Raw genomic sequence first — 16,923 nt, forward strand, 5'->3', positions numbered from 1 at the left:
GGAATATTGCTAAAAGCGGCGTAAAACCATACTCACTCACTCACTAAATATCAATCAATTATCAATAAATATCAAGAAGTATCTTTGAGTAAATACACAAAACAAATTCCTAAAAAAATCAACACATTTCACTCCACTGGGGAGTGGTGGCACATTGATTCAGAGATTACTTTGTGGACATTTGAGATATAACAAAAACAGTTACTTTCCATCTTCAGCAATTAACACTATTGACAATAACAAGTCTGTGTTGGTAAATCTAATTTTTTTTTCATCACAATAGTTTATATTAAGGTAAGGTATTATAGGTGACACAATTTTCATATCTTCAATGGTTTATAGTTCTTCCCATCGATGATACTGAGTGGTGTATTCATGTTAACACACAAAAATACACACACACACACACACACACACATCTCGCAATGTAAGTGCATTTTATCTCACTGTGATATGACGGTGGTCTGTAAATAATCAAGTCTGGACCAGACAATCCAGTGATTAACATCATGAGCATTGATCCACGCAATTGGGATGATGACATGCATCAACCAAGTCTGCGAGCCTGACCACCCGATCCCGTTAGTCGCCTTTTACGACAAGCATAGTCACCTTTTACGGCAAGCATGGGTTGCTGAAGACCTATTCTACCCGGGAATCTTCACCGGTCTCATATAGTTGGAAAAGTACTGAGTGCGGCGTTAAACAACAAACAAACGTTGCAAACGAAAACGGTTAAAGGTTTCACAGCATCACGTCTTGGCTGTTGACACCCGTTTGATAAGCTAGTTGAAAACGTCAATAACTTGGGACTCGATTCAATAAAAGACGCTGTGAAGACCACTGATAAAATGCCAAGACCAAGTGTGAGTTGTGAACGACGTTACACACAGTATGGGAGTGAGTGAGTGAGTGAATCAGTGTGTGGGTGAGCTGTGTCGGCCAGTCCGCACGTTTGGTTATGAAAATCTGGTGGTTATGAAAATAAAACTTATGGCATCGTTATTACATCAAAATTCCACGTTTCTACAACCCTCTACAGTACCACGTGCACAAACCCGTGAAGGTCCGGGTTAAAATTCGTCTTCAACAATTTATGCTTGCCGTAAAAAGCGACTAACAGGATCGGGTGTTCAGTCTCGCTGACTTGGTTGATGCATGTCATGGTATCTCAATTGCGTGGATCGAACTCGATTATTTACAGACCGCGGTCATATAACTGGAATATTGTTGAGTGCGGCGTTAAACAACACACAAACAAACCACGTGTACAGGAATATCAGGAGATATGGTTTCCATGTTATAAGTAAATAAAATAATAATATTTATTAATTAACATCAATTTGTAGGTAACCTGAGGCTTTAATCCTTTATTTAAATCTGGTGAACCTGAGGAAGATGCAGTTATATTTCTGGCAACATAACCACTGTCAATCAAGCATTAGGCCAGTGCCCGAAATAAAACGTATAAAATGGTTGCCTGGTGATGAAGCGAGGTGAAATGGGGTTTATCGTCGCCTTCGAGATTATTACACTTCTACAGCTGATTGTACTTGTCCAGATTAAAGCCGTTTTATAGTGCTAGCACATTGAGATACAATGCTTTAGTTTAACATGTATGCCCAACTCAGAGACTCCGTGCCGACCAGTTATTGTTTTAGCTCCTAAAAGTCGAATGGCAGGCAGGGTAACAACAAGTACCATCGTATAATGTCTTTGGTATGACGCGGCCGGGGATCGAACTTACCAGTTCACGGAGGCGATACCCAGGAGAGGGGGAAATACATAGTTTTCTATGTTGTGCATGTAAAACGAAGAGAAAGTTCAAAATAAGGCGGAGAAGCAAAACCATCATCAAAACTGAAGTATTTATATTAACTATCGAAAGCCAAGTCAGCGAGCCTGACTACCCGATCCCGTTAGTCGCCTGTTACGACAAGCATAGTTGCCTTTTACGGCAAGCATGGGTTGCTGAAGACCACTGAAACAGGTTGGTACTTTGGCCCATGTTCTCTTGACACATCACTAACTCAAAAGTTTTCAGGAGGCACGGGTGGCCCAGTCGTCTAAGGCGCCGCAATTCGCTGTACAGGGTTGCGTCCCTTGGGCACGCCAGACACCTATGATTATGTTTCTAGGTTTGTCAGCACCATACCCGTGCTCGAGGGTTTCGTCGAAGTGGTAAACGTCTAAGACCTGCATCACTTCTGGCTTTCCTCCCACATTAAGCTGACACGCCGTGATATAACTAGAATACTGTTAAAAGCGGCGTTAAACCCAACTCACTCACACACTCTAAAGTTTATAGGTCACCGGTCCACAAAGTGCCTGAGTTTCGGGCACGCACGAACCTGCGACGGTAGAATTGGATCCTTAATGCACTTCAGCTTATATTTGAAATATTGACTCATCAAGGAAATATAAATAAAACAATGGTAAACAATTAGCTAAAACAAAATTCTAAAGAGTCGTTTCTTGATTCAACTCAACGGCATGCAAATTAATTCAATACATTTCAAAACTGTCATTTACATTTTCACTATAAGCAGTTCATGGGGGTTAAGGGTAAAAAGACAGACCAAATTTCCAAATATTACATAATTTATAGTGAAACATAAAGAAAGGGCAGTTATGGTAAAACGTGACACTCTAAAAAATTAAAATCGAATCAGCAACGTTCAGAGGCTCTATATTGCCGGAGTCATGCGTATAAGCTTCAATGGGCCTAAATGGGTTCAATTGGTTTCAGAGGGTATATCGAAAATCTAAAAGTTAGACACTGTTTGGCGACGGCTTCGAACATGTTGAAAATAAAGATTTACCTAAAAGCGACAAGGGACACTTCGTAAATACTACGGTATTACCGCCAGTGCTGTAACCATTGGGTCCATTCCGTTTTTTCAAAGTTCTTTTTATATTTAAGTTATGTAAATTCGGCGACATATTGTGCCTTAAAGAAACCATTAGCCCGTCCCTCCATGTAATAAAATCAAAAGCGCAGTTATGACGCCACTACAAATTACATCGTGTATTAGCAAGAATGCGTTAAACAAACTAAAAAACACATTCCTCAACCAAAATCCAAAACAAAACCTAAATATACGCAAAGACAATATTAATAATTTCGCCTTAACGCCAAAAAACTTGTTGTAAACAATGACTCTGTTTACCAAATATAGACTCAAATAAAGAATATATATGTCGATCAATGTTTCCTCCTTGATGGAAACAAAATGTTGGCTATCTTGCTAAAACAGTTTACATTTTTCGAAATATTCAATTGATTTTTTTTCTTTAATAGAAAACATTGTCATTGCATTTTTAATTTAAAACATAATAAAATAGTTTTCAAAAGATTAAGCGTTACATATAAATACATCACGATACCATACGAAGGAAATAGAAAGGTCAAAGTTAGCATACATCTTTTCAATTAAACGAATTGCCTGGAATCTTTGAATTGCGTAACCGCCCAGAAACAGGTGCCCGTCGGTCTAGGGGAGGTAACTGTTACAACATTGATATTGGCAAATGGCCCATGGATGAAGATGGGGAGACAGGTGTCCGAATGGTCATCGCCTATGTTATTTCCTGTTTGTCAAAATAAACATGCAAATAAAGACTTAGCGTGCTAACCTCTTATTAAAATGCCAATAAAAAAGACAGAATAGTGGCGTTTGAAAACATGTGGAAAAATCTTTTCAGAGAATATTTCTCGCGTGTCCTTCACTTCCGCTGTTCCATCATCCGTTCGAACCCCTGTCGGCGACAAAATCAATCTCAAATAACCCAATAAAGGGGAGTTATATTGCTCATTAACTAAACACACCCAATCCCTATATCATAAATGATAGATATGGGAAGAACCACTGATATGTGCTGTATATTGATAAACAAAATCGAAATAGAAGATGGTTTTCAGTGGGAGAAAATATCAGCCATTTTCCAAGCCCATGCATAAACAAACCAGCGAGTCAGACGGATGTACCGCATTAGAAAGTAATAGTAGATCATTAGGCCTTCTATTTATACGTTCACTCAATGTATCCGTTAACGACAATCTAGTTGTAGTGAAGACGTAAGAATCAACAGCCTGGTAAGTGTTGTAAAAGATATATTGCATGTTGTGTTTGACGTGAAGTGACGGTTCCAACACTTCATGGAGATCATGAAGGATGGGGCATGTTTTAGCAGTTCATGTCATGATTTTTTGGCGACATTTGTTGCATTTGTACTCAGATGAGACCGTTTCGAACTTCTTGCAGATTCATTTTAGTTCAAGGACGGCCTGAATGATACTGATGTCTCATTATAATGCACAATTATTTGTGTGGTATCAGTTAAATATGATTGGTTCAGTTCATAAGTGTGGCATCAAATGTCCTCCCATGTATTATAAATATTATGACATAGGATGTTGAGTTGTGTAAATTCAAACATGGTCATACTCATTAGTTTTGACGGCAGATATTTTAATGTATGTACAACATCAGTTATCAAATTATGACTGCTGTTTAGCAAAAGGTCAGTTGCAGCGTTTATGATAACTTTTCTACAGGGAGCCAAGAGTTCCTGTTTAAAAATTAAATAATGATGATTGATAATCAGAATAACCTAAACTGCATCACATTCTTTGATATTTATGAAATATCAGGAACTGTTTGTCAATTGACATACCCCATGTTGTGGATTTCATGGCACAGAATAGCCAACATTGTTCTTTGCTAGTGTCGCAGACCATGGAGTCATCTCATATAGCAGGTTTCCTTACCTTGTCAACTTCCTGATGGTATTAACCTCTTTGGTCATGTGGAAAAGTGTTCGACCTCAGGTCAGAAGGTCTGGGGTTCGAATCCCATCATGGGACTCAGAAATTTGATGGCCACTACATTGGTGCCCAAAGTGGGCTGAGCACGTTCTCATATATGAGCACAATAAGTCTCACTATCCTACAATGCAGTTTTAGAAATTGGCACTAGTCCTGTAGTCCTTGCCAAACTGCCCAATAGTTAAGGTATCATAAGGACTAGTAGAAATTTGCTTTTTTAAAGGTTTTGCTATATGTTATCATTAGAAGGATTAGTGGACTAAAACTGTTAGTTTCTACTGCTGTGGCTGAGGTCGTGTATTCTGTTGCCGGGGAGTATGCAGCAGGGTGTGGGGTCATCCTTACCTTGTCGGCTTGTCTGTGGTTCGAATCCAGTCACAGGATTTGGAATTAGTATAAGAGGCCGCGACATAAGTAGATGCATTTAGAAAATGAGAATTAAGTGGGGCCCAATGCCTGATTTGGGTGATGGTGTGCCGTCATGCCTCATTGGCGTGGATTGTCACTTCTGCTTTCAACTTGAGGCTGAGCATGTTCATATGAAATACAAGTCTCAGTACCCTACTATGCGGCCTGTTGACAGAGAGCATGTAGCAGGGCTTTAAGTCATCCGACAGGTGACATCCTTACCATGTCAGCTTGTCCGTGGCACTTGGAATTAGTATAAGAGGTTGCAACGTTGGTAGAAGAGTAAAAAAGATGTATTTAGAAGATGAAAATTCTGTGGCAGTGTTCTGTGACTGCGGCCTTGTGGGATTCCTGCAACATTTCTGTGCATGACGCAATTAAAATACAACAACGCGTCTGGCTGGGTGCACTTAAGCTTTTCCCTTCACTTACCTCAATGTAATTTTAATCTTAAAGGTCGTGTATTATAAGTAAACATTGCAGTCAAACAGTAGGATTTAAAAATCATCAATTTTGCTTTATCAGGGATGAGGCCCTCCAAAATTTTAGAGGGCCCCCTTAATTGACACCAAGGGGCCCTAAGGACCCGTGGTTAATGGAGGCTAGGCCCTAAGTACCCTTGGTTGATGGAGGCTAGGCCCTAAGTACCCTTGGTTGATAGAGGCTAGGCCCTAAGTACCCTTGGTTGATGGAGGCTTGGCTCTAAGTACCCTTGGTTGATTGAGGCTAGGCCCTAAGTACCCTTGGGTGATGGAGGCTAGGCCCTAAGTACCCTTGGTTGATAGAGGCTAGGCCCTAAGTACCCTTGGTTGATGGAGGCTAGGCCCTGAGGACCCTTGGTTGATGGAGGCTAGGCCCTAAGTACCCTTGGTTGATGGAGGCTAGGCCCTAAGTACCCTTGGTTGATGGAGGCTAGGCCCTAAGTACCGTTGGTTGATGGAGGCTAGGCCCTAAGTACCGTTGGTTGATGGAGGCTAGGCCCTAAGTACCGTTGGTTGATGGAGGCTAGGCCCTAAGTACCGTTGGTTGATGGAGGCTAGGCCCTAAGGACCCGTGGTTGATGGAGGCTAGGCCCTAAGGACCCGTGGTTGATGGAGGCTAGGCCCTAAGTACCCTTGGTTGATGAAGGCTAGGCCCTAAGTACCCTTGGTTGATGGAGGCTAGGCCCTAAGGACCCTTGGTTGATGGAGGCTAGGCCCTAAGTACCCTTGGTTGATGGAGGCTAGGCCCTAAGGACCCTTGGTTGATGGAGGCTAGGCCCTAAGGACCCTTGGTTGATGGAGGCTAGGCCCTAAGGACCCGTGGTTGATGGAGGCTAGGCCCTAAGGACCCTTGGTTGATAGAGGCTAGGCCCTAAGTACCCTTGGTTGATGGAGGCTAGGCCCTAAGTACCCTTGGTTGATGGAGGCTAGGCCCTAAGTACCCTTGGTTGATGGAGGCTAGGCCCTAAGTACCCTTGGTTGATGGAGGCTAGGCCCTAAGGACCCTTGGTTGATGGAGGCTAGGCCCTAAGTACCCTTGGTTGATGGAGGCTAGGCCCTAAGGACCCTTGGTTGATGGAGGCTAGGCCCTAAGTACCCTTGGTTGATGGAGGCTAGGCCCTAAGTACCCTTGGTTGATGGAGGCTAGGCCCTAAGGACCCTTGGTTGATGGAGGCTAAGCCCTAAGTACCCTTGGTTGATGGAGGCTAGGCCCTAAGTACCCTTGGTTGATGGAGGCTAGGCCCTAAGTACCCTTGGTTGATGGAGGCTAAGCCCTAAGTACCCTTGGTTGATGGAGGCTAAGCCCTAAGTACCCTTGGTTGATGGAGGCTAGGCCCTAAGTACCCTTGGTTGATGGAGGCTAGGCCCTAAGTACCCTTGGTTGATGGAGGCTAGGCCCTAAGTACCCTTGGTTGATGGAGGCTAGGCCCTAAGGACCCTTGGTTGATGGAGGCTATGCCCTAAGTACCGTTGGTTGATGGAGGCTAGGCCCTAAGGACCCTTGGTTGATAGAGGCTAGGAACAACACTGCTGTGGGCTTGAGGAAAGTGCCTGTGGCCACTGGACCGTGAAGCAGAGAGTCCCTTTAAAACTTGGACCTGTGAAGATCCGGGTTAGGATTAATGGGATTAAGAGGTGACTAATGGGATGGGGTGGTCAATCACAATGACTCAGTAGATGCATGTCAACATATCCCAGTTGTGTAGATCGATGCTCATGATGTCCATCAGTAGATTGTCTGGTCCAGACTCGATAATTTACAGACTGCCTTCATGCAGCTGGAATGTTGCTGAGTGTGGCTTTTTTAAAAAAAAATTATAACTGGACAATGTGGTTTGTGTGAGCTTGCAGTGAAACACAATATTCATATAATCAAACGGTTGACATATCATCATGGATAAAAACAGGAGTTCCACCTAAGTGGTAAAACGTCAAAGACCTGCATCACTTAGGGCTTGCCTCCCACATTTAGCTGGCAAACTGTAACATGACTGGAATACTGTTAAAAGCAGCATGAAATTACACTCACTCTCTTACTCACAATTATCCATTGTTTGGGATCAGGGCACTGTTCCACAAAGCAATCTTAGCGCTAAGATTGTCGAAAGTCAGTGTTAAAGAATGGGAGTTACGATCAACTTAGCGCTAAGATCCTTTTGTGGAACGGGGCCCAGCTTATTGGCAGTAGTGCAGATGAAGGGCGTATAAACAACTGTTGAGTCTCCTAGCCCAAGCTCATTTATACACCAGATCATTTTCTATAGATTTTCTATTAGTATTGACTTATATGTGGACTGATCTTAGCGGAGTTAACTAAATTGAAGACAGGACAAGGCATGATGATGTCAGTGTTTCTCTGACAAGATTTCATTAAGAAATGAGCAAATCTTTCAGAAATTGTTGTGAAAGTTATCAACTGCGTTAATGTAAATGATTTGGACTCAGAGCTATAGATAAAGTTTTCGGCAACTGAGGTTTTAATCGAAGGTTTCTATTTTAATTGGGTTATTACATTTTTCATTGGGTAACCAATATTTATTCACTCATCTATTCATTACCCTATTGGCTTTTCCCCCAAATAAGTAAACATTTTGTAATTTAAAAAAAAATTCAATTATGTTTTAGATGTATATAACGGTCTAACTATAGGCTTGAAAAGCTCGTAATTGTGTTTCGGACATTAGCTTTGTTGTACTCATGCTGAAAAAGCTTCATTGGGTATTTAGTATTTATGCGTGGTGTTTTTATACATTTAAGTTTTTCATTTAATACATGTGTTTCTGTATGCAAGTTAATTGAAAGTAATTGGGTTTTGACTATTTTGGGGAGCTTATTTTATGTAAATACGCAGCTTATCTGTAGCTCTGGGACTTATTCTAGGGAAAAACTGTCTGATTTTAGGGGTTTTGAGATTACAATTTTTTAGATATATGAACATGAGCAAATCTTTGACCTAATCTGATTTTCTTAGGATATGTATCCTGTGAAGATCCAGGGTAGAATAGGTCTTCAGCAACCCATGCTTGCTGTAAAAGGCGACTATGCTTGTGGTAAGAGGCGACTAACGGGATCGGGTGGTCAGGCTCGCTGACTTGGTTGATACATGTCATAGATCCCAATTGCATAGATCAATGCACATGATGTCAGTCACTGGATTGTCTGGTCCAGACCCGATTATTTACAGACCGCCGTCATATAGCTGTAATATTGCTGAGTGCGCCGTTAAACACCAAACAAACAAAATCCTTAGGATATGTATCCCTTGAAGATCCGGGTTAGTATTGGTCGTCAGCAACCCATGCTTGTCATAAGAGGTGACTTAACGGGATCGAGTGGTCAGGCTCACTGACTTGGTTCATGCAGGTCATCGTATCCCAATTGCATTGATCGATGCTCATGATGTCAATCACAGGATTGTCTGGTTCAGGCACAATTATTTACAGACCTACATCATATAACAGGAGTATTGCTGAGTTTTAAACAACAAACATAGGCTTAGGTTGTGTATAGACAGAACATACTACAAACAGAGCTAAAAAAAAGATCTTGGCTCACAGCTTGATAAGCATGAACTGTAATTAGTGTATTTAGCTGACAGTAATTTCCACCCAATGCCCAGCTGTTCTGTTCTTGCGACAAGCAGGATGATTGGGAATTTAAAGTAAGAATGTTTCCAGGGATAGGGTGGTCCGGCTCAGAGATTGTGTATTGTGTGTCCTTGTACCCCAACGGCATGAATCATCATTCAAAATATCATTTACAGCATTTTACATGAATATGTCTCAGTGTGGCTTTAAACAGCAAACATATCTAAAGCGACAAATGGCTTTAAGACTTTTTCTAGATTATCTCAACTTTTGATAGGGCATTCTTCTCTATTGTTGCCAAATAAATACATCAAAAAACACTTTTTGAAAATGACATGGTCGGAAACCCTGTATCGTGTACTCTTCCCACAATCCCCAGGGGTCACAACTGTCTGAATACATCGGCTGTAATTAAATTTAGGCTATTATTGAAACTTTGATCTTAGTGAAAATTAAAAAATGAAGTCATGATAAGAGTGAGGACATTGCAGATAGTGTATTAAAAAATGTCATTGCAGCATGGTCTGTGCTGTTAAATAGTTCTTTAAGATTTCTTTAAGTCAGGAATGTAATCATGGCTATATATCAATGCTGACACTCTGTGCCAAATACTACTCGCCCAAACTTGTCTCTTGGCATTATTTTCAGTAGATTTTTGTGTCATTAGTAAAAAGACTATTATTAGCTGAGCTAACCAGATCGAAAGATTTGTACAAGATTCAGGCTTTGGACTTCTAAGTGGTTAACATCACAGACTGTCATGTATAATCCATGTAGATCCATTTTATTTGCCTGATGGTTTTACAAAGATGTTCTATAAATACCAATATTACGATCTTTGAGAAAGCATAATATACTTCCAATTCATGAAAGGGAGCTGATATTGAACTAATATTTTCAAGATGTAATAAATATTTTGGAATCAATATTCCTATATTGTGTGTTTGGTACGGTATCTGGAAACATTCTTTTCTGATATAACTGTATATTGATTTCCATGTCTGACCTGCAAGTGTAAACTGAAGCTATTGATTCAAGGCACACATATTCCAACACATACATGTTAACATGGTTTTGAGAAACTGAGGACGAATATTGTATAGCACCAAGAGTGCAAGCCCATTTTTAATTAATTTTTTTGTATTACCTTGCTTGGGGTCACGGTGGCCCAGTCGTCCGATGTGCTGCATTTCGTTGTGCTGAGTTGCCTGTCTGTGGTATGCTAGAAAACTGTGATTGTAGGTTCGAATCCCAGATTTGACCTGATCATATTTCGTGTTTCATGGGGCGATGGTGTAGCCAAGTGGTTAAGGTGTTCGCTCGTCATGCCAAAGGCTCAGGTTCGATTCCCCACATGGGTACAATGTGTGAATCCCATATGGGCTGTCTCATGATGATATTGCTGGCCTAATGCTAAAAGCGGCGTAATACCATACTCACTCACTCATGTTTCTTGCTGTGATGTTTTTAAAGAGGCATTGACCCAAACTGTTGGCAAATAATGTAATTCACCAAGAGTGCAAGCCCAGATTAATGAACCTGGTACAGTTCAATCCCTTCTGGTAGGGACCGCCTTCGTGGTCTAGTGGTAGAGCGGAAGGTCCAGGGTTCGATCCCCGGCCCCGTCATACCAAAAAACGTTAAAATATGGTATTTGTTGTTACCCTGTCTGGCGCTCGGCATTAAGGGGCTAAAACAGGGACTGGTCGGCTCGGAGTCAGTATACTGTATCTCAGTGGGGTATCCATGTTAAACTGTGGCATGATATCTCAGTGTGCTAGCACTATAAATCGGTATCAGTCCGTACAAGCAGCCACACACACACACACACGTGCATCCACGTCGCTATATAAGTGCAATAACCTTGGACGCGACGTTAAACCCCATTTCACCTAACCTCACTTTCTGGTAGGGATGCTTATCCATGTATCCATAGGGTCTTTCATGACTAAGAAATTTGTAAATACTAAATAGCTTTTTTTCTTCAAAGGGGTATAAGGGATTTATTCTCCCGCTGAGAAATTTATTTCCCTCCAAGACGGGATACATAGTGTTTTATCAAGATCACATGGACCAATCAAATCTCATCATTCTGACATGGAGGCATGCTTCCAAATTGACCGATCACTTCCCAAATATTCTTATTCTCATAGAGATCTGTCGTGTACGGCCCGTGTAGAGCGTAGAATGTGAGAAGGGATTTTTGAAACAAAACCTCAATAAGGCACGATAGAGATGTAGATTAACGACAGAGACACTGAACTGACTTATGTGTATATCGCTTTGTGGACAAAATTTGACTGATTTCGACCTAACACCGACGATGACAAGTATCACACACCGTGCAACCGACATATATACCATGTATACAATGGTATACCGTTCCATAACCAAGTTTGTAAAACCAACATCCCTACAGGTGGAAATTGTATATATTAGATCTATGTGTCATTGAATTAATAAATTGTATATATATCATGTATATAGGTAACAAAATGACACTTGAGTTTATTCTTTTATTCATATCTATAGGGCGGTCGGGTAGCCTAGTGGTTAAAGCGTTCACTCGTCACGCCGAAGACCCGGGTTCGATTCCCGACATGGGTACAATGTGTGAAGCCCATTTCTGGTGTCCCCCGCCGTGATATTGCTGGAATATTGCTAAAAGCAGCATAAAACCACACTCACTCACTATTCATATCTATACATCCAGCACCTCAGATATGAGGTAGGCGTGGCCAAATAAAAATGTGCGATTGGCCAAGAAATATTTCCGGATCCCTGGGTCTGTATGTCGTTATCCCATGAGAACATGTGTGCACTGTGATGTGATCTATTCAGTGAGGACTTGTGCTATCTGTACTTAGAATCAATGCACATTAGTGTTCAGTCATAAAGTGGCTTTTGAGTCACTCGATTTCATTTAAATAACTTGAATATGAATCAATATTAACAGATGTTAGGAGATTTGTAAGGGAAAAGTTCAATAATGTATTGTGAAGAGTGAAGTTCTGAATGGAGCGCTGATGGAAAAGTCGTAGATATGAACGCAAACATTTAGTGTACTGGACATGTTTAAAATGCAGTGAAAGGAATTGGTGTATTATTTGTAAGTGTAACCGTCACAAGAAATGATACTGTTTGCTGACTGTCTTTACCCAGCATGCATCCTGGGCTTTATTGTATGTAAATTATGAGACGCAGATGTTGACGGAGTTGCTTAATACATCAGTTGACCTGTGACATTGTCAGTGTATAAGACACGTGAAGATTCTGGGGTAGAATAGGTCTTCAGCAACCCATGCTTGCCGTAAAAGGCATCTAACGGGATCGGGTGGTCAAGCTCCCAATTGAGTGGATCGATGCTCATGATATTAATCACTGGATTGTTTGGTCCAGACTGGATTATACAGACCGCCGTTATATAGCTGGAATATTGCTGAGTGCGGCGTTAAACAACAAACCAACCAACCAAGTCAGTGTATAAAATTGACCACAATACCATTTTGAAAGAACACACAACCTAGTGCATTTGTTTGGATACTTGGTAACCAGGAACCTTGTTTGATCAAAATCTGGGGTATATATTGGTTAGGAATAATGTTTTATGTGTGTCTTGAAAGGGATGTCACGATTCACAAATATATTGATGCATCAATCATGTTCTCTGACGATACAATATGCTATACATACTTGCCTGTATTGATTCATATCTCAACCATTTTAAGTTTATACTATAGCTGCATTGTACAATAGTTTCAAGACTTAGATTCTGTTCTAGTCTTTTTCTCACTTCTATCGACAGACAAGTTTTATCTTAAATGTAGTATTGATTGAAATGAAACATTATATTTTTCAAATATGAGACCAGACATTCAGGAAGTTTCTAGCCTGTGTTTTTACTGTTTATGCGATGTGAAATATAAAAATGACAAAAAAAACAGTTCATCATGTTCATTACATCCGTCATTTTGAAGCAAGCGTGTTCGTTGTAAACCGAGTCTCATGTAATCGGAATAAAGTTATCAAGTGGAACTTCAAATGTTTATGGCTTGATTCAACTATGTATGCACTTCCTTGATAGGCATTTAGAAGTTGGAGTCCTAAGTAAGGATAAGAACTTATGGATGAACAACTTCTTTATTGCAATGAGAGCGATGTTTCGGTGTAGGTTCTAACACCGTCATCAAGCGAGTGATATACAGAGTGTGGTTGGCAAGTATATATACAAGTAGGAGGCAATGTTTATACAGTAGAGTAGATATTGTTATACTGGAGTAGAGAAGCCTGTTATGTACACACAAAGGTAGTGATGACAATCATCGGTGAAATCAGTCGGTGATTGTAATCACCACCCTTGTGTGTACATAACTACCCTTGTGGTAAAAGGCGACTAACAGGATCGGGTGGTCAGGCTCGCTGACTTGGTCGATGCATGTCATAGATCCCAATTGCGTGGATAGATGCTCATGTTATCAATCACTGGATTGTCTGGTCCAGACTCGATTATGTACAGACCGCTGTCATATAGCTGGAATATTGCTGAGTGCGGCGTTAAACAACAAACCAACAAACCAACCAACCAACATGATTGATGGATGAAATAACAGACACCCGTAACTGTTACGAATATTAAAAATCATATTGCAATTTTGCGTCCATTCCATGCATTAAATCCAGTAAAATATATTTTACTCTTTGCCATTTGTTTGCCATGGTTTTTTTTATGAATTTTATCTTTAGTAAAGAGTTTACTTCTGACTGTAATTGTAATTAATAATATGGGCACTAATCGCACATTGAAATGTTGTCCAAAGGAAGTGGAATGGACCCTGGGATAGCCTTGGTAGTCAGTAGAGGTGTAATGATGTTCTTTATTGAGATACAAGATGCATCTCGAATTCTCGATAGTATGGTGTCTATGCGATACGTGATATAACTGCCTTGACATGATAAGGAGACATTTTAATCATAGGAAATGAATAGTTACCTCACTGACATATTTGATAGATTTGAGTCAATTATAAATCAGTGGCTTGAGAATGGCAGAATATAGAATTTTACTTTCTTATGATTTTAAGTGTCACCCATGCAACAGATTCTGATTTTGATGAGATTAATACTGACAGCTGACTTACAAATTGATTAATCTCATTAAAATCAGATCTTAGTTCTCGCTACTGCTAAACAAAGATCTGAGGACATCCCATTAGGGGTCACGTCAGAACGACCTTTCATCTGACCAATCAGAGCGTCGCTTACCAGATCATGAAAGTGACAGTCAGAATGTGATTTCTCATGCAACCTCGTAAACTTTTAACAATGTTTAAACGGGGTATTCCGAAAGATAATTACGGGCTTTATGACTGAATCTATATAATCTAGACCATATATTAGCCATTCAAGAATGTTCTTTTGTTCAGGTTTCAATTTTTTTAGCGAGAATTTGACAAAATATGTGAAATCAGTCGGTGATTGTAATCACCACCCTTGTGTGTACATAACTACCCTTGTGGTAAAAGGCGACTAACAGGATCGGGTGGTCAGGCTCGCTGACTTGGTTGATGCATGTCATAGATCCCAATTGCGTGGATAGATGCTCATGTTATCCATCACTGGATTATCTGGTCCAGACTCGATTATTTACAGACAGCCGTCATATAGCTGGAATATTGCTGAGTGCGGTGTTAAACAACAAACAAACTACCCTTGTGTGTACATAACAGGCTTCTCTATACTCGCTTCAACGATGATTGTCATCACTGCCCTTGTGTGTACATAACAGGCTTCTTTACACTCACTTCACCGATGATTGTCATCACTACCCTTGTGTGTACCACTCTACTCCAGTATAACAATATCTACTCTACTGTATAAACACATTGCCTCCTACCTGTATACATACTCTCCAACCAAACTTTGTATATCACTTGCTTTATAACGGTGTTAGAATCTACACCGAAATGTCGCTCTTAATTGTAATAAAGAAGTTGTTCATCCATAAATTCTTGTCATAACTTATGTATGCACTATGCACAAGAAAATATGGCAGTACCATAATGACAATATTTTTGCCTATGTTTGACTATGATTTAGTTTCAAGTTTATCTACTTCAGGCTTCATGATTTTGCTGAACATTCTGGGTATCATCTTGATCGTTGAAGGATTTTACATAAACTAGGGCTTCCTTCAATTGGTAACCTGTTGCAGTGAGCCAGTTCTTACCAAGAGTTGTTTCCCTTCTGCCTCCGGTGGCAGTGGCTTGTTGTTGATGACAATCTATAAAGCGTCACTGTTTGCTGATGTGTTTCCTCTGGGGATAGTTTAGTGGGTTTTCCGCGACGCACAAGTGTGTTGTCCAGTACGCCCTAAATATGTAATGAAAATATAAAACATGCCACTTTCTTTAGTTCTTAAACATGTTAAATGAGCCTGGTTATCGTCTCAAGCATGTTAAGAAGCTTTGCATTGATGATAAACATACATTCAGAATTTAGCCAGTAACAGTACCAAATGACGTCAAAAGGTGGTACTTGTTTTTACCCTGCCTGGCAGACAGGATTAATGAGATAAAATTAGGACTGGTATTGTGTCCAAGTTCGTACTCCCATTTAACAAAATGAATATCCATCTCACATATCTATCAGCATGGGGTATGTTAAACTGCAGCATGGTATCTCAGTTGGTGAGCACTGTTTAACTGATATTTGTCCGGACACACAGACACAGACAGACACACACGTGTGCATGCACATCGCTATATGAGTGCTGTAATCTTGAGGGGGCGGTCGGGTAGCCTAGTGGTTAAGGCGCTCGCTCATCACGCCGAAGTCCCGGGTTCGATTACCGACATGGGTACAATGTGTGAAGCCCATTTCTCGTGTTCCCTGCTGTGATATTGCTGGAATATTGCTAAAAGTGGCGTAAAACCATGCTAACTCATTGTAATCTTGAACTCAATGTTAAGGACATTTCACCTGACCTGACCATGCTGGAAAACATGATAAGGATAGGTCTCTTATTGTTTTAACGTCAGTGACCCATGGGCCCAGTCAGCCGCCTGTACACACATATAAACATGTAGCCTGTTGACACGCTTTTTGATATTGATATCTAGTATGCCACAGACACACAACCAGGAACAAGAACTGTCTTGTCAACACTTATTGTCCCTGCTGGCCATCAATAGGTCACAATATGATATGTATGTTTATACAAAGATCATGTAACGATACAACTAACATTATACAAAGGTCATGATACGATACATATCACGATACAAAGGTCACGATACGGTATGTATCATGATACAAAGATCAGGATACGATATGTCATTATATGATGGTCACGATACGATACGTATCACGATTTGCATATTTACATCAAATCGAAATATCTTGACTATAAATATTTCAGCGCAGATTCAAAAGGAAAACCTAGCTGTAGACACATGTTCGCTCCAGCTATTTGTAGTAGTGATCTTAATTACAACACTTTTTGCGATTTGTGACTGACAAAAATGGCGGGAATGGGAGGTTGACCCATTAAATGAGCAGAAATGTATTTCAGCAAGTGTATTGTCTTCTATTGATAAAAAAAAATGTATTGTGTATCGTA

At 40.4% G+C, this 16,923-nt stretch overlaps 1 protein-coding gene across 1 annotated transcript in view; it reads left to right on the top strand.

Annotated features, from left to right (window-relative positions):
* The first annotated feature begins 3,961 nt into the window (after nucleotides 1-3,961).
* LOC139462195 (rho family-interacting cell polarization regulator 2-like) overlaps nucleotides 3,962-16,923 on the top strand; it is a 127,438-nt gene continuing 114,476 nt past the window's right edge. The window contains exon 1 of the mRNA XM_071243767.1: nucleotides 3,962-4,096. The gene's annotated coding sequence lies outside the window, so the exon portion shown is untranslated. The remainder of the gene's footprint in view (nucleotides 4,097-16,923) is intronic.

This window comes from Haliotis cracherodii, unplaced genomic scaffold (assembly GCF_022045235.1).
Source record: "Haliotis cracherodii isolate W230 unplaced genomic scaffold, xgHalCrac1.p SCAF_15, whole genome shotgun sequence".
Lineage (NCBI taxonomy): Eukaryota > Metazoa > Mollusca > Gastropoda > Lepetellida > Haliotidae > Haliotis > Haliotis cracherodii.